Genomic DNA, 23,478 nt, shown 5'->3' with positions numbered 1-23,478 from the left:
GGGAAATCTACAATACAGAAATGAACTCTTAAGACCCGACATTGCACAGGTCCATTCTAAGGCCTCGGGTGGGGACCTTATGACTTTTGCAAACCTAGCTTAAGATATTTTAACTCTAATCAATCTCAGTTTTCCACTCCCTCTTAATGTCCATCACCCTTATGTGTCCGGGCATCCATCACAGAAGCCTAATGTGTAGGAGTGGAATGAAGGTAATAGTTTAAATGTGCATCCCTCAAATTAATTGGTTGGAATTTTTTTCCAAATCTTATATTTCATCTGTAAAAGAGACCTGGAGAAGTTGTCCTAAATTTGACAGAGATTCAAAACATTTGCACACCATAACCATAGTGATTTTCAGTTAACCGTATTTGAAACTGATGAAGCTGAATTACTATCTTTCTATTCTCTATGTAGAATGAGATTACACAATGTGTCACAAATTAAGAAGCCACCAAGGGATAAGCAGCCAAGAGAGTGAAGGGAGGAGAGATACCATCAAGATGAGCCCCAAACTGCCGTGATCTTTGAGGATATTATAGATTCTTGGGTTCAGTATTTGCTGTGCTTTTTTTGTCTTTTTCTAAGCAAATGGAAGATTCTTTTACTAATAAGCTCTATAGATATTAAGTCCTGAGGAAATGCTGTAGTGGGTTAACAGTGTGTGGGGTTTTGCTACTTAAGTAGAGAGAACGAACTGTGGGTTGTGCTGAAATTTCTCTGCTTTTGCTTCCCATCAGAAGCTGCAGCTTCGAGCACTGAGAGGCACAATGATGTCACTGAATGGTACTGTGTTCACCTGTGTCCACTGCAACATGCCAATAAAAGGACTTCAGTGGGTGGGTAGTGGACCCAGGAGCTGATGGAGTCCTTAGAAGGCTACATAAGACACCAGCGGCATTTAGGCAGTGGTGGTCCACACCTTCAATCCCAGGCAGATGCAGCTACAGAGCGAGTTCCAGGACAGCCAGAGCTACACGGTGAAACCCTGTCTAAAGAAAAACCTCAAGCAGCATGCATGAGCAGAATATCTCACCCCGGGCAGGGACCACTCGACATTGTGTGGGACCTGAAATGTGAACAACTGAAGGCTTGAGGAAGCAATCTCACGCAGAAAGGAATACAAAATATAGTGTTACATGCCTAAATGTGGATGCTGATTTAAACGGAAGGGAGAAATCACCGGAAATTTTAGAAAGCTGACATTCTGTAAGTGTCATAGAATATCGAAAAATAATATACCTTATTAATTTACATTAGACATACCTTTATGGTATGTTTTTCTACAATTTGGCCTTATCTTCTTGAGGACACAGTTATTTTGTTTATGTCTACATGAAGTTCCCTTTAAATATTCATTGACTCTTCATTAGTTATGGAATATGCATAATAAGGTCCTAACAATGTGATATAATTGAGCAGACAGAACAAAATAGAGATCTGAATTACAGAATTTTTAAGTTGTATTAAATTCAAAATCTCCTCAGTTCACGTGACTGCCTTAAGCAGAGCTAAACTATAAATGTGCCATTTATATACACAGCTAAAATTTGTAGTAGAACTAAAGAATATCATAGTATCATGAATGCAAGATTCCTATATCATAAAAATAACAAGCACATAAACTGGATTTCCTGAGCCATTTACTTAGACAAAAAATTGAGTTTAAATAATTTTAAATACTTTATTTGAGGATATTTTGTGTTTCAAATATCACAAATATTAAAATCCTAGTTTTTAGTTACTAGGAGCCAAATGCATAAACAGGACATTTTCCAGAGGTTAAGATTGAGAACATGAGACTTATTTAATGTATAAGTTCAGAAACATAGGCCTGAACAGCAAAGCCCTTAGCAGCATACTGTAACTTACTCAATAGACTACTGGCTTCAACCAGCAACAGAAAGGAAAACAATTGTTCTGAAGTTAGACTTTTAGCCACAACAATATACCAGCTATCAAAATTAGCATCCATGCACAATCACAGTATGTCAAAAACTCTCTTGTAGACTATAGCTTTTATTTTTTTAAAAGCTAAATCTGTAACATAACTTGTATTATTTAGAAATCAGGCAACTTATAGGAGAATAGTGAACTGCTGGCCAAACCTCCTCACCAAGTGAAATACCTGGGATAAATGGAAACCTGTACCAAAAGAAAGGATGTTAAGCATCTCTGGCACCTTCAACTGGTCTTCCTTCTAATCCTCATCAAAGATGAGTCAAAGGCCCCTTAGAGGCTGGGGACTCTTGATTCACTTTGAGGATTGTGAGACCAGTGGGGGCAGGTCCCATCTTATCTGTTAGTTGTCTATCTTCCGTTCTTTGATCTGACTATTCTTAGGGATAATTATACTCTTTGGTTTTCATCTGCTACACACTAGAGTTTCTCATTATTTTCACTGAATGATTTACCCAGAGCACTAAATTTTGGGTCAAGTATCATCAAGGGCTGCCAAGTAACTCAAGACTAAGCTCAGGACTGAGATCTGGGTAGCCGAATAGTAGAGGAGGAACCTGGGAAAGTGGCAGCAGCACAGTGAGCTGCTTATGTTCTTCTTTGACTTTGGAGAGTGGCTCGTTTAGAAATACTGACCATGAACCTTGCTGACATGGGTAATCCAGAATCAGCCATAGAGTGGATGGCTTCAAGAAAGAGATAGGGGAGCCAGCACTGTGGCACATGGGGCAGTATGCAAGCTCCTGTCCATGATTCCTGCAGATAATATGAAGAACTGTTGTGTACTTTAGATTTTTCAAGAAAAATAAACCAAAAGTATAAGTGAGAACTTAAATGATAATTTAAAAGATTTTATAAAACTTTAATAAAAAAAAAATGTTTTAAAAAAGCAAAAAGCCTACCTGCTGAGGGCATTGCGGCTTCTCTGTGCAGCAAAGGTACCCAGAGCACCTGAACTGCAAGGCCAATTGCATGCCTCAGAGAGATTGCCAGCCTATGCCAGTCCTTACTGAGGACTGAACAAATTAGACACTAACCACATGACAGACAACAAAAGCAACCACCTCTCAATGCTGTCAATTACTTTACACTAATATTTCCTCACATAACCATTACAAGAGAATATGAACACTTACCTAAGAACTATACTAAAGCCTTTTTGAGAACGCTTATAAAGTTCCACTCCAAGGGACCTCCTAGAGAATCCCCCACACCCACCAGCTGCCTACTTCCGTTCATTCTCCTGGCCCTCTTGAATTCTCTCCTGTCTCTCCCCATTCCTGACCCTGCCCCCCAACCCCCTATCCCCACCTCTATCACCCAGGTCCCTCCCTCTCTCCCTCTGTCTCCCATGACTATTTTGTTCCCCCTTCTAAGTAGGATTCAAGCATCCTCACTTGGGCCTTCCTTCTTGTTTAAATTCTTTGGGTCTGTGGGGTGTATCATTGATACTCTAAACTTTTGATTAATATCTACTTATCAGTGAGCACATACCACATATGTCCTTTCAGGTCTGGGTTACCTCACTCATGCTGATATTTTCTAGTTCCATTCATTTGCCTGTGAAATGCAGGATGTCCTTGTTTTTTATATCTGGATAGTATTCTACTGAGTAAATGAGAGAGGCTCCCCAGGGGTCAGTGCAGGTGATCTTAGCCAAAATACTAAACAGTGGGACATGGAACCTAAAGAGAAGACTTCCAGTAGCCAGACAGGACCCCCAGTGGAGGGATGGGGACAACAACCCACCTACAAAACTTTTGAACCAAAATTGGTCCTGTCTAAAAGAAATGCAGAGATTGAAAGAATGGCCAACCAGTGACCAGCCCATTTTGAGGCCAATCCCATGAGCAAGCACCAATCCCCCACACTGTTAATGATACTATGCTGTGCTTACAGACAGGAGCCTAGCATTGCGGCCCTCTGAGAGGCTCTACCAGCAGCTAATTGAGACATGCAGATACTCAAACACTGGACTGAAGTCAGAGACCCCTATGGAAGAACTCCATATGGGGAAAGGTTGAACGCTTTCGAGGAGGTGGCAACCCCACAGGAAGACCGACAGTGTCAACTAATGTGGACAACTAAGAACTCCCAGAAAGTAAGCCACCAACCAAACAGCATACACGGGCTGGTCAGAGGCCTCCAGCACATATGTAAGCAGAAGGCTGCCATGTCTGGCTTCAGTGAGAAGATATACCTAATCCTGCAGAGACTTGATGCATCAGGGTGGGGGAATACTGCCCTTTCAGACATAAAGGGAAGGGGGAGTGGGATGAGGAACTCCGCAAGAGAGGACCTGGAGGGGGTAGCTTTTGTGGTGTAAATCAATTGACTAATATGTATCTGTGGTATAGAACAAACAAGGGGTCCATCCAGACCATCTGAGAATGAGCATGTGGCCTGCAGTTAGCATGAGCCTATTTCTTATCTGTGACTACTGAGCCCAACAATTGAAAAAGAAACAAGCTCGCTCTTCTCTGAACAGAGAAAACACATTGAGAAAGAAATTGTAAATGCTGTATCAGTCTACTCAAAGTTCCATTCTACACTATACTTTTGTAATTTCCAAAGACGTTGACAATATGATTATGTGTATCCACTGGAAGCAAGGACTGAGCAGGCAGACTGCTTACTTCTTACACTGGCTGATAGGTTCATCCCTTAATCATTGAACCTCAGTTATGGTCTCACAACCTCCCACCTCTAGGTGATCTCTAGACAACTAGTGGCTACCCAGAGAGGGAGAAGCAGTGTTGTCAAGGACAAGTCCCCTTAAAGGTTATGCGATCCTATCGTTAACCCTAAATAACCTATAGGTATATATACATACATACACATATATGTATGTCTATATACATATATGCATATATATAGAGAGAGAACATATATACATGTATGTATCACACATAATAGTTAAAGAAGAGGTCATAAGTTTGAACCTTCAAATTGGAAAGATTTGGGGATATATGGAAGAGATGTTTTGGTTGGTTGGTTGATTGGTTGGTTGGTTGGTTGGTTGGTTGATTTAGTTGGATTTTTTCAGGACAGGGTTTCTCGTCTAGTGAAGTTTTCTTGTTGCCACCGCATCAATATATACATTTGAGACAGAAAGTACCTGGGCATTAAGTGCCAAGGGAAGTTGTGAGTAGTGTCTGACGCTCTGTTATGATTCATGGAGAACCATGCAATTTCTAATAAGGGAATCTGATGGAAAAAAATCAAAATTTCAAAATGTCTTTGGTCCAGCATGTGTACCTTTACTAGTGCCATTAGAAACACACAGTGCAAAAACTGTGTTGTGAAGATGCTCCGAGAGAAGCTATGGGACTCACTTATACCATTCTCAAGTTTTGGATCCATGCCCATGTGTTCAGACATCATCCCAAAGGAAACAAGGCTACTTAGGATGCCTGCTTGCCTGTCTGCCTGTGTCTATATATGTGCACCTGAGTGCAGGCACCCCCAGAGGCCAGACATGTTGAATTCCCTGGAGCTGGAGTTGCAGATGGTTGTGAGCCACCTGTGGTGGGTGCTGCAACTCAGACTCTTGGCAAATGACCATGGCACACTTCAGGATTCTCCTATAGCCTAGAGCTGACTAGCTTTAAAGTGGCACAAGTTTCAAACAGAACTCAGTGGGGTGAGATAAAAAAATGTCCCTTGGAGTTGAGTGCAGACCCGATTCTCTCCAGGAAGATGAAGCTGATAGTGAAAAATCATGGCTGCGCTTTTCTTGAACCTGCTTTTTGCATACCTTTCTGGCACATCCAAGAAAAGCCAGTCTCTGGAAATAAATAAGAAAGACATTTCCAAAAACTACACCTAAAGATGACTCAGTATAAAAGGCAAACAGAGTTTGGATTCTCAAGAACTTTTTTCAAGTCCACCACATTGGCCAACATGGTGGCATTGCTTGGCTTAAGGAGGCCAGCATGTAGCATCCTTCCAGAGAGAGACTTCTAGAAAACAAGAATTTCTCTCATGTCTTAGAAATCAAGATCACATACTTTGCCTAGAGTAGTTGTTATATACTGTTTGGAAGAGCTACTTTCACTATGGGGTTTAAAAGTAAGAAATACTTCAAACAACTTAAAATCAAGGAAATAAAGTCAGTGTGTGCTTGATAGTGAAAGGCAGGCTCTTCTTTTGCTGTGTTGGAAATGAGTCTGTGTTCAACTACTCAAACTGTGGGCACACAGAAGTGCAGCTCCGGCTTTGGCAGGGCCTGTTGGCCATTTCCCTCTTCATCAAGGCACACTTCATATCTTCTATTTCTGGAAACAGCAATAATATGAACCTTTAAAAAGAGAAGGGGAGGGAGAGGAGGAAGAAAGAGGAGGAAAAGAAAGAGGACAAGGAGGAGGAGAGGAAGAGAAAGTCTTAGTGGTTTTTTTCTCAAAAGCTCTTTAAAAATGAAGTACTTACTTTCTTCACTGGGTTGGCTATACTCTTCTCCCTAAGGGAGGAAGAATGCATGCTGACTACACCTGACTAGAAAGTCCTTCCCTCCTTTGCACCCAGATCAACTCTCAAGTAAACCTTGTCTTTCAGCTCTGTAATTCTTTAACGTCTCTCAGCTCCGCCTCTAATCTCCTCATTACACAAAGCAATTAGCCTATTAAAAAACAAAATAAGATCTGGCAAGCGTCTCCTTTTTCCAGTTGACTAACTTTCATAAGTTTGGTTCTTTGTATATTATATAGAAGCATAGCCATGAGAACATGTGAGTAATAAACACAGTACCACGTGATGGGACCAGGAAGGCTTGCTAAGAACACAAGGCATCACCGTTAGGGGGAGACTGGACATTTAGCACCCAGGAATGTCTTTGTTCATCCCGAGAGAGTATAACAAGTTCTAAGAAAGAAACTCAGCGTCTATGTGGGAAGGTGGAAATGGGTAATGAGATATAGAATAAGATCTGAAGGAATAATAATAATAATAATAGTCATGGAAATACAGTCATGGCAGGTCATACTTTTATGACAACTGTTCAAAGACCTTTTACCTCCATTCTTATTGAAAAAAATCTCTAATATTTATCCCACACCAGCACCAAGCTACAAGAAAATCAAGTTTGTGGATGTTTCATTAGATTTCTCCTTTACTAAAAAACAAAAAACAAAACAAACAACAGTAACAAGAGTTACTGAAGTTACCAACCTAGGGATACCCATGGAAGTTTGTGTAAGGTTAACACAAGTTTCAAAACTTTTAGGTATTTTTCTCTCAAAAGCTATTTAAAAGGTCCCATGCACTTAACTTTGGTACTTCTCCCTAAGAAAGTGGAATAGATGGGCTGAATGTACTGGTAGGTGGTTAACCCATCACTAGCCATATTGTCAATGTACAGGTGCAGTTCCCTGGCACCCCCAGGCCACCCATCTTACTATGAAGGAAGACACACTTTCCTGGGCTAATGGTCCCACCCAGTGGCTGGCATGAGAATTAAGATAATTCAACATGGTTTCTTCATGACTGTCCATCCTCTCTCTAAGTCTGATGCCTAAGCAGTGTACATTCTCTTCACCCATTCTACTTCCTATGGCTTGCATTCAACCCTAATTTTAATTTCTGGGGCTTAGATCCTCTCACACATGATGTCTCCTGCCGTGAGTCTTGCCACGGTCTGATTGTGAAATATTCCCCCAAATGCTCTTTGGTTTGGCTGAGATATTTGATTTTTAAAATATCAATTCACTATTGTATGTGTGCATACAACATGTGTGAATAAGTGTGGGCACATGGGTGTCATGGTCCTCACATGGAGGTCAGAGGACAACTCTCGGGGTCAGGTCTCTCCTTCCACCTTTACATGAGTTCCAGAGATTGAGCTTAAGTTTTAATGCCATCGCACTGGACCAAGTTCACAGTCTGAAAACTTGGTCCTCAGCTGGTGGCACTGCCAAACCTTTGAGGTGCTGTGTGTGTGTGTGTGTGTGTGTGTGTGTGTGTGTGTGTGTGTGTTATCCTGGTTGACAGATATAGGACCCTAGGGGTGAACCTTGAACATATACACAGCTCTGATACTAGCCTGCTTCCTGGTCTACCAGAACGCGAGAAGCTAGCTTGGACTCCCAACATGTGGGCAGAGCCACCAACTACCCTGCTTTTCCTGCTGTGATTTGGATGTACCACCTGAAGACATAAACTACAGCCAACTCCTTCTATACGTGCTGCCATATATGTGGTCCCAGTAACATAAAGGTAACCATAACCGCTCCTTCTCAGCCAAGTTAAGTATTTCCTGGTTCTCCAATCACCCCAGCCCCCCGATTTACAAACTTTAAGCACACTTTAGCGTGCCTGATGTTCTTCTGAAAGTGTGGTGCTCAATGTTAATTACAATGTTTCAAGTGCAAGTGGACTGCAACAAAACAAAGCAGGATCACCACTTTCGCTAGACTGTAGACAAGTGCTCTCATGTGTGCGTGTGAGCTCGTGCACACACACACACACACACACACACACACACACACACCCCTTTTGATGGAGCCTAAGGAGACATTCAATTTTTGGCAACCAAGGCACTCAACTGATATCAACTGCATAAATAAACTTCCTAATCTCCAATTTCACAAACAGTAAGTATGTATATACACCTAATCTCCAATTTCACAAACAGTAAATGTATATATACACCTAATCTCCAATTTCACATAAACTAAGCATATGTGCAACCCTAACCTCCAATTTCACATACATTTAGCATATGTGCACACCTAATCTCCAGTTCACATACATTAAGAATATGTGCACACCTAATCTCCAGTTCACATACACTAAGCATGTACACACACCTAATCTCCAATTTCACATACACTAAGCATTCACACACACATACCCACCAGTGTCTTTTGAAGTAACCCATATGTTTACTTCAGAACTTCTAAGCTACTATCTATATCCTCATTTTTCTACCTAATAAAATCTCCTGATATTTGAGAACCAACATGAAAATTGATGTGATAAAGTATCTTGTTGGTTTTTCATATTTTCTTTATTCTTTAATGTTTTGACAATACAATATCCTGATATTTGTGTTAATGGACATGTTCTTAGCTATGTTTTAACTAACATAAGTTCATATAAACCTAAGCACATCTTAGAAGTTCATATCTGTAAGATACACATCTCACGTTTTCAACAAGAACCCCCAGGTGGTGTGGGAAGTGCATTTTATTCACTTTGATGGTGGAGTTAGCTGGCACACTTTCGTTTTCACTAGCACTTGTGTTATGATTAGAATCTCGGTATTATTTCACCCTTAATTTAGTTTTATTGCCTTTGCTCTTCTTCCAAAACTATTTGGTTTTAGGATCACCTGACATCTGTGCCTATGCAGTCTTAAACTGTTTCTACATGAGCCAGACTTTTGCAGATGGTATTTCTGGATCCTCCTTCTAGCTTGGTGCTAAGTGGATAGTGTATAAATAGGTAATATGAACAGAGATACTACCAATCTCAAATAACTATATATCCTTACATCTCTCACACCATCTACTTCGCTCATTTCCATTGCCATTACACTAATACAAGTTGTCTTTGACAGTTACAGTTATCACATCACTTTATCATCATTGTCACCACAACCACCACCATCATCATGACCAATCACCTCTGAGAACTGGGCAACATTGTACTCTTCCGTTGCAGAAAAGGCTTTCTTCCCAAATTCATAGATCAACTTGGGGCTATATTTTCTTTCAAATCCTTCCAAGGCTGGTCATGGTCTTGAGAATTAAAAGATGTCGCTTCTGACATGAGAATTCAAAAGCAACAGACTAACACAAATTACGTTTGATCAAAACTATCCCAGGATGGTTTTGAGTCCCAAGGTACAATACAGATACATATAAACACTTAATTAGTGCACATTTAAAAAGTACGAGTACATGTGTCACCTTCCTATTTTACTCAGTGATTAAAATATAAAAATCCCATAAAATATAAAAATATAAAAATTTTGTTTGGTTTCATGTATACAGTTAAATTCCTTTTTTTCTTTTGTAGTGCTTCTATGGTCATTAACAAAAGGGACAGCCACACATATCCATCCATAAGTAATTACTTGTAAGAACCTTAGAACTGACAATACTCACCTCTCCCAATACCCTGCTTCTAGCATTTTTAAATCTGGAAACCAGCTAAATGTACTGTCTGAGCTCTCTGATTTTCATGTCCCCATCTACCTGTCCCTGTAGGTGGTGGCTAAAAAAATCTCCAAGACTCTGCTCAATCATTCGGGTCGAGGTCAAAATCCGATTACAATTCCTTGGTGCTGACACCTCGGGCCAAAGCCAGTTTGCTTCAGCAGCATTTTTGCTTTTAGGTATTTCCTGTCCTTGATGTCATTGTACTCATGGAGGAGGGAGATGTGGTCCTCCACTACGCCCATATGGTAGCCCTCTGCTATTAGCTGGGAGATCCCCTTGCCCAGCATGTCCTGCTTCCGTTTCTCAATGTCAAAATTCAAAGGCTCCTCGCTGATCTCATCAGCCTGTTCAGACTTGGGAGTTGGCTGCGGTTATCAGAAGGTCCCACGACAATTTCAGTTGAGTCCTGACTCAGTCCTCCTAGGGACTTCGGGGCTTCCATTCAACAGACAAGTCCAAAACATAGAAAGTTGAATGGCGATGAGGAGACTGTAGGTCTGAGCAGAGGTCTCATCGAACACCTACATGAGAATTCTCACTCAGGCCGAGGTGAGCGAACCAAACCACCTGTGGAGGAGGAAGAAGAACAGATGCTTCAGGCCGAGAGGAGTTGGACAGAGAGGCAATGCTGCTGGAGTGGAGCTGTGGCAGACAGCCAACTGTGTGGGCCTTTCAGTGGTGGGAGCAACCCCAAAGCTTTGGCGCAATACTCACAGCCTGACCGCAGACCTCAGGAGGGCTGGGGGCTGGCCATGTCCTTCACCCCTGCCTCTCCTTGTTCCACATCCTCTCTGACCTCTTGCTGTCACAACTTTCCTTACCTGAAGGACTTAGGACTCTAGCTGCCCCTTTAGCATAAGTACACTTCATCCCGGGACACCTACCCTCAACCCCCAGCCTAGGCTGGGCATGCCTTGTTCATTTTTCCTGGTGTCTAGTCCATCTGGCTGAGCAGCAGCAGCTGACAGTCCCCTGCTCTAAACTCTGGAAGCAGCACTCTTGCTCACGTTTGGATTATGACCTCAGCCTGCAGCAGCACGGGCTGTACACTCAGTGTGTGATCACAGTATAACGAACAAAGCAAATAAACCAGGGAACAGTAGGTGAGGTCGCAGGAGAACCTGCCTACGTGAGGCACGAGGCACGATCTGGGAATCACTGCAAGTTGTTTTTGAAAACTACATAACTTTCTCTTCCTTATCTTTCAGATTTGCCTTTAACTACATTCCTCTGAGGTTTAAAACCCTTGCACAACAAAATGAAAAGGAAAAGCTAGGAAAAGTCTGTCCTTTGCCAATCTGGGGCAAACTGTTTTCCTTTTCGTGAGATAACGGAGATAATCTAATTGCCAAATGAAAAATAGTTTGAATGTTTTTGCTATTAATAAATCATACAAGCAGATACCAACCAACAATGCAACTTACTTTAGAGGTGTAGTGGCTATTCCAGTGGGACAAAAAAAAAAAAATAGAGAGAAAGAAAGGAAGAAAGAAAAAAGAAAGGAAGGAAGGAAGGAAGGAAAGAAAGAAAAGGAAGGAAAGCCGAGTAGCCTGCATTTAGCTCACATTTTAAAATTCATGTTCTGCAGCATAAAGACAGAAACAGGATGCTACCTAGCAGTGTAGTACAGTTGGCGTCTAGACTGGATCAGCCCCTGAAAAGAAAATAAGGTAGGCACTGGTGTTACTGGCCCAAAGATGCTATTGGAACTTTGGGCGGGGCGGGAGAGAAGTGGGAAACAGAGTGAGGGAGAACAGATATTTTTGTGATACAAACTGGTCAAAATGTTGGCTTGAAAGGGAGGCCACAAACTGTTTTATCTTTGTTACAAAAAAAGGGGGGACACGGTATTTAACGTTGTCAGTTTAGAAAGGCTCTCTCACCCTTTCAACATGCCCAGGGCCCCTCTCACACAAGCGGGAGATAATGTGCTCTTAAGGAAGAAGTCAAGTGCCCACTGCCTTTTGAAACTGCCTGATGAGAATTAACGGCCTTCGCCATCTTCTTTTAAACAACCTTGCCCGGTTTTCTGTAGGCACCTCGTTTATCTTGAGGCCCCTTTCATCTATTATCTGACTGTAAGTGTGCTCATAGCTCATCCACTGAATTCTACTTGACAAGGAAGCTTTATGACGAGTAGCCAACAGCCTGATGTTGGATCTGAGAGGATCTCGGAGATGAAGGTGATGGGAAAGGGGCAACCTTCTGCCACCCCTTAACAGCATCTGCTGAACCACAAAAATAGAGCCCTGACTCATCATTCCTTGGGGAAAGCGGGTCCTCTTGGTTAATACTAGAGCATGTTTCAGCTGGCTTGGTACTTACCTCAAAAACACCACTTATGGGCACCTCTGCATTCATACTTGGATGTGGTCATTGGTATGAGCTGTGAGCTTTCCAGTTGAGTGGATAAAGGGATCATCCAAATGTTTTTTATGTGCCATCCAAGAAGTTCATTTGCAGATACTTTTGACACAGTCAAGGGGCTAAAAGATCTGGAGAGTTTGGCCACCTGGGCCTCAGGGGTTTTTATAATTGTTACTTCTGGCTTTTGCCCACAGGACTAAGAACAGGTTTTGTAACAAAGACAAAACAAACTGTGTTGCAAACACAGAATTTATGTTTGTGAATAGATCCGGCATGGTTTACCAGTATCTAAAAGTGCATGCTGCCTGGGCTGAAGTCCTGTTTGCAATAACTTATAAGACTTTTATTTTAAAACAAGTCTAAAACTGTCTGTACATATCCATAAATATTTGAGCAACTGAAGTAGACTTCTGAGAAATCTCCCACCAAAGCCTACAGCATTTCTGAGGAAAGGACAGGGACTCTTTATTATTATTATTATTATTATTATTACTACTACTACTACTACTACTACTACTACTACTACTATGATTATGATTATATTGGTGCACGGCAGGGAGGATGAGGGATTGTTGCTGTCATTTAAAATCTTTCATTCTCCACACAGCCCGCTTACTCTTTACCCAGTGGATGAGTAAATCAACTCATTAGGAGATGGTTAGCCTCACTAATCACCTGGTGATTATTCAGAATGTTGAAACAGACCTTTTTCTATCCTGGGGGTAAACTATGGTGTAAATAGTGGGTTTGGTTGCTTAGTTCATGTGTGTGCTTCAGTCCTGAGAGAGAGACTCCACTTAGGTGCAGGAAACCAGTGTGGACATACCCCAAGTACTGTGGATTAAAGGGTAGCTGCTATCTTATGGGAGAGTTTATTTCAAACTACAAATTCCTTTGAGCTATACCCATGCTATAGAAATGGAAGCTAAATGTTATCTATGTGTTATTGGCTCCCTCTATTCAGTGAGTTTCACCATTGTGTGAGTCACTTGAAAACAATGTCCTCAACTCTCCACAGATGGGAATGACAAAGACAAATGCTGCCCTTTACTTACCTGTGACCTCGTTACTCCTGGGACACCAAGAGGACCCTGTGCAGAAGAAGAAGCAGCAAGATATGTTGTTGCTGACAGTTCCTTGTGAAGGCTTTCCTAAAATTATGTGAGTGAAAGCTGAGCATCCTTATGAAGATAATCACAATGGTAATGATTCTTGAGATGTACCTAAGATGAAATAAAATCATCTCTTGGAACGCAGGGGTTAGCAAGTGGGACATTAAGGTTGTCACCACTTTATTCTCTGAAGCCCAAAGATGAGCACTTCAGCATCTATAAAATAATTTAAAAGTACAGCCTCCTGAACCTTCCATTCCCCCATGCCACCCTCTCCCGCTACAGATGGTCTAAGTACCCATTACTGCAGAGCTCGTGCAAACTTATCTTGCCATTCCCATCTCCCTCTAAGAGCCTCCCCCTAGAGGCATCCCCCACATCTCTAGCTGCACCTGTACTAATTTCAGAGCTCCAACAGACCACCATGTCTTTGCACTTGAGTGTCTGCCAAGAACGAGCAAAGTCATCTCTGGACTTGTCTCCTCCTGCTTTCTCTCCTTTACCTTCTCTCCCTTAAAAGCATGCACACAGTGTCTCGCCCTGTGACTCTCTGGATTCACACAGTGTCTCGTCCTGTGACTCTTTGGATTCTGCCAATAGTATCTCTTACCTACCAGAATTATGATTTGGAGAATTTGTTAGACTCTTTTTCCTCCTTTAGTCTCTGCATGGTCATTTCCCATCCCATTAAAGATTAAAGTTTCCTCTCCATCCCCACGTTTGCTATTCCAGGAAAGCACCCATCGCCACACGTAACTACTACAATCGCCAGGCATCTTATTCCTGACAGATTACCTGTAATATGGTGCAATATACCACAACTCTTGGCAAACTATGAGGGAAAAATTATCAGCCCACTGCTACCTCATCACAGTCTTCTATAGCTCCAGGTCTCCAGACCATCAGATTTAATGTTTACAATAATAATAATAATAATAATAATAATAATAACAGCTATTTTAAAAAAAAAACCTCTTTCCAGGTCAAATCAAAGCATTTCCTGTATGAAGTTAATTACCATTCTATAACTTCTACCCATTGGTTCTGTGTCAGCAGGGAATTTTAATCCATTCTTCTGGTGAAAAATCCTTTGAATATTTTATATTTTTAAAAAAAACACTCCCTAACTTCATCTGCTTAATATCCTTGCTTCTATCTAATTACTTCCATCTCTCTTTGTGTGACTTATTTCTCAGATCATTTATAATCTTTGTAGACACACTGCAGTGGTCCACTGTCACAGTCCCACTTGAAATGTATGGTGCTCTTGAGTTGAATATCGTACTGTTATTTCCCCCACACACACACTTTGAAATCTCTCTATGCTTTCCCAAACACTCCCACATGGGTTTGTGATAAGGTAGAGATCATATGAATGTCCCTGAGATTTTAAACTGACAAAAGAAAGTTCCCTATTTGTATTCTATTTGTATCTTTAACATGGCACATCATTTGCATTTAATAAATACTTGGTGTTTGGCCAACTTCAATTATTTATAAACAATTTTGCTTCAGTAACTTGGCTGGAGGAAAAAACAAACCCAGGCTCTTTGAATATATCATGCAAGGTAGAAAATCAAGAGAGCTTATTGCACAAAGTCATTGCTTCTTTAGCTTTCAGCCTCGTCAGTGTGTTGTTCTGGTTTTTGTTCTTAAATAGCCAGCATCAGACTAAGAGTATTTAGACACACTTGGCAGGAAACAGGCACTCCATTTTCCTCATGTCCCACCCTCAAGCCAGTGACCTCCCTTGATCTCTGAGATGACAGTTTGCCAGGTTCCCTGAAGATGGCATTCACAAATGACCCCATTAGATTTCCTAAAGACCTTAATTGCCTGAGTCCTTTCACAAGGAGGTCTCTGAGGTCCAAGGAATGTTATCCTTCAGTTACTCCGTGTATAGGCTCTAGCTATTGTTGCTTTAATCCTTTCTGAATCCCTGAGAATGCAGAGAGCTGAGGCCGACTTTGACTCTCCTACTGAATTACAAGATACTTTACATACTTCTGTCACATAGTCATTCCCCCATGTTACCATTCAACAATGACATCCACTTTCATGTCTAAACATAGAAGACAAGCACCATTGCAGTGAATGCAGCCTTAACAGTGAAAAAAAAAAAAAACCTACAAAGGAGCATGTAAAATAACTTAAAAAAAAAACTATCACTTCCTGCTGTCCTTGTGCCATAGTTCAGTCCTATTCTAGAGAACACTCGAGGCTAGGGGACAGAGTACCCATTCTTCATCTATAATAGAAAAAATTATCAGGGCTTTTTCTTACAAATCAACACACATGAGGGCGGGGGGGGCGGGAGACAGACAGATTGCCATTTGAATGACACTATATTAAAGTAAATCCATGAAAAAAAAAAACCTTAGGTATTGAAACTGTAGCTTTTTTTTTTTCATGGTTTGTGACATGAAGATCTACTTACATGAAACAGAAGTAAGTCTATGGGGTGAATGAAGGAAGAGCGTTACAATAAGTGAAAACAGATTAATAAGGTGACCACAAAGGAAAAAAAAAATCAGGCTCTCTCTTACATTTAATTAAGTCACACCAGAATTATAATGCTTTAATTTTCTTGTTTAAAATTTGTAGCAGCCTTGTGTTAAGACCTTCTGAATTAAGCTTTTACAGCCCTTGAAAGTTGAGGATGCGAAGTAAGCCATCTGGACTGCTGACGTTTCCTCTACAATGGAGTCTGCTTCTGGTAAGAAGCTCATGAAGGACAAGGAGGTGGTTTTCTGCCCTTATGTGCACACACTCTCCATCCACGTATGCAGAGGACAGAAGTACTCCATCCCTCCCAGGCAAACCAGTATAAATGAAGGAAGTTTTACTTGGAGAATGGACTGGGAGATCCATTCACACTAAAAGATTCACACACTAAAAGATCCCAGCACATCTAAGAAATTGGTACACCATTAGGTAACAATCAGTATGCAGCTAGATGACACAATTGTTTTGTGAAACAGATTGACCTTTGCTTCAATCAAATCAAAGTGATTAAGGGGTGGGACATGATGCAGTGGTCAAACAAGCGCCTAGCATGAGTACTATCTTAGGCTGAAGCCATAGCACAACCACACACACACACAAAGTGAGAGAGACAGAGAGACAGACAGAGACAGACAGAGAGACAGAGAGACAGAGAGAGCAAAACAGACAAAATCATGATGATTAAAACCACAGTCTATCTCCTGAAGAAAACTTGCTTAAAAATTCTCCAGGAAAGGTGTTCGCAGCCATCGTTGCGCTGCTACAGCTGCTCTCAACCCCAGTGCCACCGCCTGTTTGCCTAGCTCCAGCCTCAGCCGAAGGAGAAAGGAGTTAAGAAAGCCATACCCATACCATAGCTCAAATAGAACCGCCCGCAAATCCACCCGTGGTAAAGCATCCAGGAAACAACTGGCTACAAAAGTGGCTCTCAAAAGTGTGCCCTCTACTGGAAGGGTGAAGAAACCTCATCCTTACAAGCTTGGTACTGTGGCACTCTGTGAAATCAGATGCTATCAGAAGTCCACTAAACTTCTGATTTGCAAGCTCCCCCTTTCAGCGTCTGGTGCGAGAAATTGCCCAGGACTTCAAAACAGATCTGCACTTCCAGCGTGCAGCTATTGGTGCTTTGCAGGAGGCAAGTGAGGCCTATCTGGTTGGCTTTTTTAAAGATACCAACCTGGGTGTTATCCATGCCAAACGTGTAACAATTATGCCAAAAGATATCCAGCTAGCACGCCGCATATGTGGAGAATGTGCTTAAGAGTCCACTTTGAGAGGAAACATCTTATTCTCAAAATAATTTTTTCCTCTTGTTCCCGTTATCAGTAGTTCTGAATGTTAGGTATTTTTTTTCATGGGTTCAAAGGCACCGAAGTATATGATTACGAGTGGAAACAGGGAACAGAATCAGGTATTGGCAGCTTCTCTGCTTTTATTTATGTGTGAAGTTTTAATATAAATGCAAGATGTCAAGCATCAATGCAAGCAAACTGTTTCAGTGAACACATTTTAACAGTTCAAATTTATAACAATTATAAATAAACCTGTTAAATTTTTCTGGACAATGCCAGTATTTGGATTTTTTAAAAAAGAAGTGAATTTCTTACTGATGGGGGAAAACAAACAAACAACAACAACAACAAAAACCCTCCAGGAATGCACTAACTTTAAAATTTTGAATCCAAAGATTCGTCCTGGAAGAAAGGAGAAAATACATAGAACTAACCCAGGAAAAGTGCTGAAAATTGAATTTACACTTTCATGATGAGTGTGCCATGCCTCACCACAACCCAGACTTAGGCACTTCTGCATTTCCGGTTGGTTTGGACAAAAATGCTCCAGAGGACAGCATGACAACTGATCGGTGAAAGCGCTTGTCAGTAAGCCTGAACACCCAAGTTCAGTACCTGGGCTCCACATAGTAGAGTGACAGATCTGACACCCTCAAATTGTCCCCTGACTGCCACATGTGCTGTATCCACACACATGCACATGACATAAATAAATAGTCTTGTATTTTTTAATTTCCAGAAAGATACCATAGCACACTCGTGTTGTCTAGAACTTTAACTCCACAAGTATGGTAGTATAAAAAGTGACATGTAGATCAAAGGGGGGGACCCAAAAATAGAGACTGGGGTGTTTCTTGAATGAAGAGAAAGGAATTTAGCAGGAGCCAGAGGAGGGGCTGCTGCTTTCTGTCCTTTCTAAAGGCTGGATGTGCCTTGCAACACTAGGCACGCTGGGAAAGTCAACCCCTAGCTGGCTGTGCAGAAACAGAAAGTCAGCCTATGGATCCCACTACGGCAGCATGAGAAGCCACAATGCGTCTATGGGCTGCCGGGTTTGAGCTCTCCCAAATCCAGGATCCTTTTAAGTGAGGACTGAAACAATGAAATCCAAGTTTGAAGATACTCTGTATCTGTGGAAAATAGGAAGCCAGGAAAGAGTGGTCTGAGACACTCAGAAGATTCCTCATGTTGCTAGTGGCAGTCTTGCTTCCTGTTTGCTGCTCTTTTTAACCTTATAAACTTTATGACATAAACAAACAAACAAAACCCCAAAGACTTGCAAATAAATAAAAACATCACACACCAAAATTACCCCAACCCAAAGTCTATACAATTCTAAGGATGTTCTAACAGTTAGAACAGGCGTTGGGAACAGGAGCTGTAAAGTTACTACATTTCACACTTTCATTACCAAATACATTTTATGCTTGTATCTGCTGCCCAAAACAAACAAGAAGGATAAAAGAATTAGAAGTAGAAAAAAATAATTAGCTTTCAATCCTGTTCCATAACTTATGTCTCCTACCTGTGTTCAGTCCTTCTTCATTTTGATGAGGGCTGGAGAGATGGCTCAGTGGTTACGAGCACTTGTTGAGCTTGCAGAGAACGTGGGTGGAGAATCGAACTCAGGACCTCTAGAAGAGCAGTAAGTGCCAACTCTCCAGCCCAGATAAATAAGTTTTTAGCTGAAGTGCCTCCTGTGCAATATTTAGAATGCATTTTATACTTTACGTTATTAGCTACTTAGCTAAGCTGCTAATTAACCTGCATGTCCTGTAGTCTATCTAGCTACCCCATCTGGAGAACAAAATCACTCCCCTGAACCGAGACTCGGTGCTGGAGTCCAGGTGATGGAGCAGGCAGGGTCAGAGTTCCTTGTCCTCTGTTGCACTCCAATCCTGATGTTCAAGCAGGCAGCCAGAGAGAGATAAGACCTATAGCAGAGAACTGATAAGGTACCAGAACAGCCTCACTCATCTTCCCTACAGAGATGCTCTGTCACCTTTAACTCATAGTCTTGATGGTAGCAGGCGTGGGGCTCCTGACACCCTATCTCCATTGCCTTGGAGGTTTCCATACAGGTGTGGCATTTGGTACTGTAATTTTGGTTTTGAATTTGGGTATTTTAAGACAGAGTTTCATGTAACCCAGTCCAGGTTTGAACTCATTCTATAAAAATGATCTCAACCTTCTGGTCCTCACGCTTCCCCTGGCTGCAACTAACACTAAGATACAATAGGCTGAGATAGGTAGCAGGTGCAACCTTTGCTCTGTAGCGCTCAGTGTGACTGGGGCCAAACTGTAAAGCTGGGGTCTGGTCTCATCCTTTCCCTGAATACTTGCTCATTCCTGCCCAGCCCTCTAGGTCTTCCTCTGAAAGACAATGAAGCCCTGCCTGGTGGCTGCAGACATTGCTATGGTTTGCATTTGAAATATCATCCCTAGGCCGGGCGGTGATGGTGCACGCCTTTAATCCCAGGCGGATTTCTGAGTTCGAGGCCAACCTGGTCTACAGAGTGAGTTCGAGGACAGCCAGGGCTACACAGAGAAACCCTGTCTCGAAAAACCAAAAAGAAAGAAATGTCATCCCTGCTTGGTCACAGACTTGAAGTTCTGTTTCCAAGGCTCTGGAGTCCTTAGGGAGTGGCGGTTGGCTGGCAGAATCAGATCATTCAGTGTGGGCCTTTGATTATTATGCCCACTGCTGTGTCTGTGATCTAGCAGCTCTTTGCTTCCATACTACACCCATGTGAACAAGCAGTTGCTGCTGGTTTCCACTTTGCCACCCTCACCACAGAGATACGAAGCCTTCTGACACCATGCACTAAAATAAACCCTTCGCTCCTGGGACTGCTCCTGCCAGAGACTTTGCCCTGCTAACAATGAAGGAAACAAATCCACCATACAGCCTGACATAGAAGCAGGCTGCTGTTATACAAACCCCAGATGCCCAGCACTTCTGAGAACCATAACAACCTGCATGCTAAGGCAGCTTGGATTTCAGATGCAGTCAAAGAATTAGAATAAATTCTAATAAGTGTACTTTAGGTGGGATAAATAAGTGTACTTTAGGCGCAGCAGAAAGAAATCCAAACTCTTTTCTGCAATCCACTCATGAAGGGGAGAGGGGAGGCAGAAATCCACTTTGGTGGGGGCAAAAGGGGAGAGAGGAAGGAAGGGCGGGAACGAGAAAGGAAAGAAAGGAAGGAGTCTTGTTTCCAATCCTGACTCCGCTGTTACTAGGTGAATCTGAGCCTCCATTTATCTGTAAATAGAACAATAGCGTATACCATAAAGAGTTACTGTGAGAAGTAGAAGGATTAGCACATGCTAGGTCAAGTCATAAAGAGTACTCAGTGCGTCCCAAGCCCCCCTCCCTCCTCCTTTCCCCTTCTCCTTCTGGAACACAACAAAGATCATTGTAGCCTTCCAGAGTACGGGACTGCTTCCTCTCCCACCACACACCCCAACCCTGCTCGTTTTTTCCAATCTCTCTCCCCTTCTCTGCCCCAACCATTCTAGTTTTGTGGTGTCATTCCTTTGCCTCTGTGAGACAGTCTAAATTTCATAACAATTCAATCAAGCTCAATTAATGGAATTTTAAAGGGGCCTGGAAAATCGGCACTATATTAAATTATGAATGCAAAACCTAGAGCAAAACAAACCTCATGGCTCAGAGCAAAAGTTTATGCTTCTAATGTGTAAGGAAGCCATTTGTCCTTGGCTGCAACCCAACCCTACCCCAAGCAGCCAGATCCAGCCGCAGCCAACCATGTAGATTCATTGTGGGAAAAATGGCTGCCTTCCTCCATATTGAGACAGCTATTAGTTAGCATTGGGAGGGTGAGAGAGTCAAGCATTAACCTGGGGATCCGGAGCATTAAAGTATGCTTTAATGTCTAGGCAAGAGTTTAATCGCAGTTATCTTAGCCAACAGGGAGGGATACCTTAAGCAACATACCAGCTCTGGAGGTCCTGGAAAAATAATTTTATCCTCTTACCATGATTACTGTACATCTTACTTAAAGGGATTTACTAAGCTATTAGAGGAACATGATTCCCAAGTACAATAAAATCTCTTATATGAATTGAATGAGTCAGCTGGTTATCAACACCTGGCAGTACTAAGTTATTCCAATGTATGAAAATGTGACTCCATACTGACTTCTGTCATAAAGATAGTAATTATTATTGTTGCTATTATTTAAGAAATTGTTTCAAGCTATAATCCCACCACCTTTCTTACAAGCTCTTTGCTTGGCTATTTCAGCCTCACCTCTGGACACTGACATTAACAAGAAAGTATTTCTCAATAACTTTGATGCTTTTTTTACTTTTTATTTTTATTATTTTTTATTTGATATTTTCTTTATTTGCATGTCATATTTCCCAGTTTCTCCTCCAAAAACAAAAACAAAAAACAAAAAACAAAAAAAAACAACGAGAACAAACCTCTGTTCCCTCCCCTCTCTCCCTGCTTGCCACCCTACCCTCTCCGGATTACTGGCCCTGGCACAGAACCTTCACAGGGCCAAGGGCCTCTCCTCCCATTGATGACCGACTTGGCCATCCTCTGCTATACACATGCTGTCAGACAATCAGTCCCACCATGTGTACTCTTTGGTTGGTGGTTTAGTCCCTGGGAGCTCTGAGGGTACTAGTTAGTTTATATTGTTGTTCGTCCTAAGGGGCTGCAAACCCTTCAGCCCCTTCGGTCCTTTCTCTAGCTCCTTCATTTGGGGACCCTGTGCTCAGTTTAATGCTTAGATTTCTATGGTCTTGCTTATCTCAGGAAACCAAATTCTTTCCTGTAACTTGCAGGAGTTGGCCCTTCAGGGAAATCTCCATGTCATTATAACAAGTGAGAACTTCTCTTTATTTTTCCTTCTTCTATGAGTGCTGATTAGCCCCATAACCCCCCAAAATGGTGACTATTATTTCCTTCCTGGGTGGAAAAAGAAAGGCAGCGAGAACTCAGCTTCTCCAAAACCACTGTCTTGTATCAGCGATTCTTAGGCTCTTCGGAAGATAAATGACCTTTGCTCCCTTCAGAATGATGCCTATAAAATAATGGAAACATCAAATTGCCTAATTGCTCTTTATGGCTTTTCCTACCTCTAGAGTGACTTTATGAGTCTCCCCAGCTCCTTCTCATTCTCCCACAAACGCTTTCTTTGGAGATTTCTTTGTCCCTCCCTCTTTAGTTCGGCAAGCCTCTATGGTGAGCCCTTCCTCCTGAGCCCTTCCCCCTCATTCTCCTCTTCCCTGCAGCAAAGCGTTTGGAGCTAGGATCTGTCCCTCGTACAGCATCTCCTGGAAGCTCCATCAGATGGCTTCAATTACCACCCAAATGCAGATGATTTTCAAATCTTCAACCCCAGCCTTGACCTCTCACCCTCTTTTCAGTCCCGTGTTTCCTTCTGTCTGCAGAATATCTCTACTTGGGTGTCCCACCACCTCCTAAAACTAAACATGTCAAAAGCCGAGCGCATTATCTCTGCGTGTGCCCCTTCATTGTCTCCCTATTTCTCTGGGGGCCATCAATAGCACTCAGGCTTGAGGCTGCAATTCCTGGAGCCCCCAGATGGGCCTGAGGCCCCCATCACCTCCAGGTCTATGAAAGGTAGGTTTCTGCCCGGGCACTCACACTCAACCAAACACTGTGGCAACACTGTGATTTCAAGTGCTGTTTCTTCAGGGTTGTTATTTTTAAAACTCTACTTTCCTATTTATTCAAAGGTTGACAAATTTTTAAGACCACTAGCACATTCTATTCCTTAGAACATCTTGACATCTGGAGCCCTCTGAACTGACAAGCCAGTGTGTGTCTCCCTCTGACTCACAACTCTAAATTATAGAATATATGACATTGTGTATCTGTAAACCTTTTTATTTCCTAATTATAAACATAATTGATTGTGATAAAATAGTAAAACATTTGCAATTAGCCTGAGATGGTGATGAAGTGGAAGTTTTTAGTAATTTTTTATTCCTATTCTTAATTCCTATTCTGTAGACTCAAAGCCAACACTATCCTATACCTGGGATTTGATTGGGTGTCATTCTTTGTAGCTTCCTCCCTAT

At 41.9% G+C, this 23,478-nt stretch overlaps 1 long non-coding RNA gene and 1 pseudogene across 2 annotated transcripts in view; both read right to left on the bottom strand.

The window, feature by feature from the left end:
• Nucleotides 1-5,817: 5,817 nt before the first annotated feature.
• Nucleotides 5,818-11,029, bottom strand: LOC116085195 (annotated as a pseudogene).
• Nucleotides 11,030-11,737: 708 nt separating this feature from the next.
• LOC116085059 overlaps nucleotides 11,738-23,478 on the bottom strand; it is a 122,943-nt gene continuing 111,202 nt past the window's right edge. For both annotated transcript variants that reach the window (XR_004116386.1, XR_004116388.1), the window contains 2 exons: nucleotides 13,541-13,576; nucleotides 11,738-11,772 (listed from right to left, as the gene is read on the bottom strand). This is a non-coding gene — a long non-coding RNA (uncharacterized LOC116085059). The remainder of the gene's footprint in view (nucleotides 11,773-13,540; nucleotides 13,577-23,478) is intronic.

This window comes from Mastomys coucha, unplaced genomic scaffold (genome assembly GCF_008632895.1).
Source record: "Mastomys coucha isolate ucsf_1 unplaced genomic scaffold, UCSF_Mcou_1 pScaffold9, whole genome shotgun sequence".
Classification (NCBI taxonomy): Eukaryota; Metazoa; Chordata; class Mammalia; order Rodentia; family Muridae; genus Mastomys; species Mastomys coucha.
Note: the sequence above shows the minus strand (reverse complement) of the source record. Positions and strands in the feature narration are given on the sequence as shown.